The sequence below is a fragment of the Suncus etruscus genome, chromosome 2 (genome assembly GCF_024139225.1).
Source record: "Suncus etruscus isolate mSunEtr1 chromosome 2, mSunEtr1.pri.cur, whole genome shotgun sequence".
NCBI classification, from domain to species: Eukaryota; Metazoa; Chordata; class Mammalia; order Eulipotyphla; family Soricidae; genus Suncus; species Suncus etruscus.
The window spans coordinates 15,389,725-15,395,724 of NC_064849.1; positions in this window are offsets into that span (position 1 = coordinate 15,389,725).

The following is a 6,000-nucleotide window of genomic DNA, read 5'->3' on the forward strand; positions in this document are numbered from 1 at the left end:
CTCATCACTGATTCTCTATGATTCCCTTTGAGAACAACAATCTGACCACATTTCAGGTACACTGGTCTTTGGGCTGCTGTCACCAGGGCTTTTCTTGGGTACCCTCTTTTTTCTTCTGGGAAAGCCTGACAACTGTAACCATACCCACAAATGCAGTCACTATGTTAAAACCAGGCCTTCTTCCAGGAGGCCCTGCAGCTGAGCATATGCTCCTAAAATTTGTAATAGTATAACTTTGAATTTCTGGACAACTTTATTTGTTTGATGCTGTCATCCCTAAAGGAACGCCTCCATTTAACAAAATGGACAGCTAGCAAGGAATTTTCTGTATTCATTGGTGATACATAATTTTCACAAATGAGCTTGCTACTGTACTTTATTTTTCTTTCTTTTTTCTTTCCATTTTTTCAATAACTTTGCTTTCACTTATCTGGAAACAAATATATTATGATCAACTATGTCAACTATGCGATATATTTTCTTTAAATAAAAAAATTATATAAAAACAAAATTCTGCTACTAATGAGACACCAAGACCGGAGATCCTCCGTAGCTCAAAGACCTGGGACCAGGGATGTGGCTCAGTGGGAGAGGGCCGGTCTCATGTAATTGCAAGATTTCATCCCAGCACTGCAAAACAATGTATGTTGTCAAAGCTCTGCTTGAGGCTGACGTGCTTGGTGGTGGGTAGTGTCTAATGAAGACTATACAGGACCATTCAAGGACCAGTCTCTGTGAGAGGCCTAGAGGGGGCATAGTCTTCTGCCTGTAGCTCCCAATGTTCTGGAGGCTTAGTCCCTCTTTTGGTTCCCCTCTTTCCAACATCAACTATCCTGGGCTCAGAAACTTTTCAGAACTTCTCTGGTTCTGGAAGAGCTGCTGAGTAGTAGGCAGACAACATCAGCAAGCCTTGGGTTATCAACACCATACACAACTGAGCCTTCTGAATGGAAACACTTCAGAGGACCTTATTACCACCTAGTCACACCCTTTAAGTCACTTTATGAATGATAAAAGGATTTGAGGCAGGTCACCTGGCATGCTTGTTTCCCTTCTACCCTCCCTTCTGTCTTCTATTTGATGCTTGTCTGGGCCAGGTCACAGAGTGTATCTGCCACCTCTTCCCAAGAGTCTATAGTGCTGACTGCACCCAGAACTCATGCTATGCTAATTACCATGACTATGCTAATACGGGTCAGGGAGAGGCAAGTTTGTAGAGGCTTCACAGTTATTGGGTCTGGCTGGCTTTGGCTGGTTCCTGAGCCTGTGTTGAGATGTCTCCTAGCAACACTAGAGTGGGTGCTAGGCGGAGAGGTCAAGTACTGCACAGGGGAAGTAGCTCCGGACAGGACAATCCAGGATGCTGGATGTGAATCATTAGAGCAGTGCCCTGCTGTGTTGTCACCAATACTAGGATACTAGGAACCTCACCCAGCCAGATTATAAACCTATATACATTTTTTAATGTAAGAATAAAAAAAAATCAAGAAATGAGTGCTTATACACAACTTCACTTTCCTTGTCTGAGTTTTTCTGTGTTTAGTCATCTACTTCCTTTGCTAATCCCACTGTTGTGTGTGTGTGTGAAAGAGAGAGAGAGAGAGAGAAAGAGAGAGAGAGAGAGAGAGAGAGAGAGAGAGAGAGAGAGATTGTATATGTCTGAGCGAGAGAATGAGAGAGAAGCAACATTTTCATGCACAAAGCAGGCTTTGTCCTTCATGCTTTAGACAGAGAGTTAAAATAGGGAGTAGCTGGCTGCTTTCCACCTTCCCTGTCTCTCCCCTCCCTCCTGGGCAGTAATTCAAGCCAAAACTAGTATCACAGGAAATCTTGTGGGCCCAAACTAGTACCACGTGAAATCTTGTGGAAGTTATAAAGCAGCAAACCACTGCTACAGCTGCTGCCCAGGGATCCCCTTTCAGGGACCCCACCTGCGCCACCTGACTGGGACTACAATGGTGCCCAGAGAACTCGACCAGCTGTGCAGAAGATGCAGATGGAACAGCAGGGGAGGAAGTAGAAGCAGCATGTCTGCTCTCTTAATGCTATTCTTGAGCTTTCATCCCCATGTGGATCATCTCATTTGAGCTTCGTCAACCTTCTGAGGTCACGTTATCTATCACCAATGCCACCAGACATACAAGGAAACCAAGAGGCTCACTGTTATAGATTTCACCAATAGCCAAGCAGTATCTGAATCCAGTGGATGTTCTCCTAACTGCTATAATCATCCCCCTTCTCCTTAAATGAGTCTCTAAAGCAGGACAGTTTGGTGGAAAATATTGTGTCCTGTCTCCATGAACATTATTTCCATGCTCTGGAAATTCCTGCATGTGAATAGCCCTTAAATAACATCTGGATTGTGAATCCTCTGGTTCTACATTTAGATAGTTAATTCTTAATATGTGAGGACACCTTATCTATGTGTCCTCACACTTGTCCTTACCACCTGTGTGTGCCCACAAGTAAGTGACAGTCTGTAGCCAAGGGGAAAATCCAGAAGGGGGTAAAAATAATTCATGACAGATGGCAAATCAAAATCAGAATTCCTAAAACTGGAAATGAAAAGCTATAGAGATGCAGAGAGGAACTGTTCATCAGAACAGCCTGTCAAAGGAGCAACTACTGAGTTGTGCTTGCCACCTCTCCATTGCCATATCAGCACTGACCATGTTATACCATGTTACATGTATACCATGTTATACTAATGGTATCTGTACCCTCATTACAGATAGAAGCCTGGTGGGTGAAGGGCACATTATGTCTTGGTATGGACTGGGGTTGAAGGAAATGAGAGGTGGAAATGGTGCAAGTGCATTAGTATATCCCTGGAACAACTGGCCATTCTGGCCATCCCTTAAATACCTACCTTGGGGCTGCCCTGTACAAAACATCTGCTCCCCCACAAAAATCCTCCAACACTCACTAAATATGTATATTATTGTAGCTATGACCAGCAAGAACTCTCACCGTTCCATCTTCCAGCTGGAGTCTCAGGATACTGTCACCGACTTTGTAGTTCTTTACTATTTCAGCAGACTTCCAAACTTCTTCAGCGTCAGGAATCCAAACCCTGTTGTACTGACCAACAGAATAAGACAGGCTTAATTTCAGCATTTAAAAAAAAAAAAAAACGCCTATGGCTAGACACTTGTGTCTGTTTCCGTGGACTTCTTTCTGTGCTCAGGTCATGAGGTACAGTAGACAGATCTGTGCTCTATGCTGCAGTTCTGAGGATTTGACATTATTGGGAGAAAGCTGAAAAATGATGGATCATTTTGGTATCATGGTTCTCTGCACAAAGAACTAATCCTAAAAGACAGAGACCTATCTTAGAAACACTTTGATCTTGCCCTGCCAAATCTCCAGAACTGAGCAAAGAAAAGCTTGTTGTTAAGCACTGGGTTTGTTATGGTTAAAGCCCACCAACTCACACACAGTGGGAAGAGGGTGGACTGGTCCTTGAAACAACCATGGCATCTGAATGCTGCTCAGGATAAAGCCAACATATCCTCAGGCATGTCCTTAGGCCTGTAGCTGTCATCACAAGTACCATGTCTTACTCCTCTTTCTCATGTGTGATGTATGATATCAACATCACACACTGGCTATTCTTTTCTATTATTATTAAAATATTTTTGTTTGTTTTTGGGTCACACCCAGCAGTGCTCAGGGGTTACTTCTGGCTCTATGCTCAGAAATCGCTCCTGGCAGGCACAGGGGACCATATGGGATACCAGGATTCGAACTACCATCCTTCTGCATGCAAGGCAAATGCCTTATCTCCCCTGCTATCTCTCTCTGGCTTCTCTTATTAAATTTTAAATTAAATCACCATGAGATACAGAGTTAAATGTTGTTGATAGTTGAGTTTCAGTCATACAGTATTAAAACACATGTCTGTCACTAGTGTTCATTTCCCGCTGACAATTTTCCGTTACCCTTCTCCTCACCTCCCCCAACACCAATAGCCTGCCTATATGACAGATACTTTTCTTCCCTCCCTCTATTTTATTCTTTTCCCTTTAGGTGCAATGGTTTGCAATACTGATACGAAAGGGGTATTATGCATGTATCTTTACTTCCTTTCTATTCCCAGTTCTTGTCCAGAGTGATCATTTTCAACCATTCACTGTCTTTTCTTTAACTTCTTTTTTGGGGAGGGGGTTTGGGTCACACCTGGCAGTGCTCAGAAGTTACTCCTGGCTCTAGGCTCAGAAATTGCTCCTGGCAGGCTCAGGGAACCATAAGGGATGCCAGGATTTGAACTGCCAACCTTCTGCATGGAAGGCAAATGCCTTACCTTCATGTTATCTCTTCAACCCCACACAATTCACTGTCTTTACAGCACTTCCAAGTCATGACTTCTATCATCTTTGTGTATTATTTTCATACTATGGATGTTTTTTGTTTTGTTTCTGATATTTTTGGGGGCCACACCCAGTGACGCTCAGTGGTTACTTCTAGCTATGCGCTCAGAAATCACTCCTGGCTTGGTGGACCATATGGGACACTGGGGGATTGAACCACTGTCCGTCCTAGACTAGTGTGGGCAAGGTGTATGCCTTACCACTTGTGCCCCCGCCCCAGCCCCAATACTATGTTTTTTTTTTAATATCTTGCAGATGAGTGCAATAAATCTGTCCCTCTCCCTCTGACTCACTCAACAATAATACTCTCCATATCCATCCATGTAAAACAAATTACATTTTTTCCTAATAGAAGAATAGTTGTCCATTGCGTAGATGTCCCACAATTTCTTTATTCACTCATCTGTATTTGGGCACTTGAGTTGTTTCCAGATTTTTTACAAAGGAGTCTATCCCATTTATGGTAGTATTCAAACCACCAATTATCTGAAAATCAACTCAACAAAAGACACAGAATATATATATCATGCTAACTTTAAATCACTTAAGAAAGAGATAGAATGGGGCTGGAGAGATAGCATGGAGGTAAAGCGTTTGCCTTTCATGCACGAGGTCATCGGTTCGAATCCCAGCGTCCCATATGGTCCCCTGTGCCTGCCAGGAGCAATTTCTGAGCATGGAGCCAGGAGTAACCCCTGAGCACTGCCGGGTGTGACCCAAAAACCACAAAAAAAAAAAAAAAAAAAGAAAAGAAAGAGATAGAAGAAGACCTTAGGCAATGGAAGAATATTCAATGTTCGTGGGTTTGAAAAATCAACATTTTAGTGCTCGCTTCGGCAGCACATATACTAAAAAATTGGAAAAATCAACATTTTAAAATTGGCTATACTACCTAAGCTATTATATAGGTTCACTGCAATCCCCAGATGACATTCTACAAGGGCCTAAAAAAAGTCACAATAAAGTTGTATGGAATCAGAAGAAACCAGACAAAGCCATACTGAAAAATAAGAAATGCAGAGGTATCTCATTACCTAATTTGAATTATAAAGCGATAGTAATCAAAAGTGCATTTACTGGAATAAAGATAAGAGTCTCTATCAATGTCAGAATCACACACCTAAGGACAAAACCCCAGATATATGGACAGTTAATTTTTTTTTGGGGGGGGGGGGAAATCACACCTGGCGGCACTCAGGGGTTACTCCTGGCTTTGTGTTCAGAAATCGCTCCTGGCTGACTTGGGGGACCATATGAGATGCTGGGATTCAAACCACCATCTGTCCTGGGTTGGCTGCATGCAAGGCAAACACCCTACTGCTGTGCTATCTCTTCAGTCCTGGACAGTTAATTTTTGATCAAGGAATTTAGAACATGAAATGGAATAAAGAAAAATCTTTAATAGTGCTGGGAAAACTGGATAACTATGTGTTATAAATTAAAGCTTGACATATATCTCAATTACAGATATCTCAATATCTGTGGTGGCACAACAGTAGGGCATTTGCCTTGCTCATGCTAGCCTAGGACTGACCACAGTTTAATCCCCCGGCATCCTATATGGTCCCCCAAGCCAGGAGTAATTTCTGAGCACATAGCCAGGACTAACCCTTGAGCATCACCTGATGTA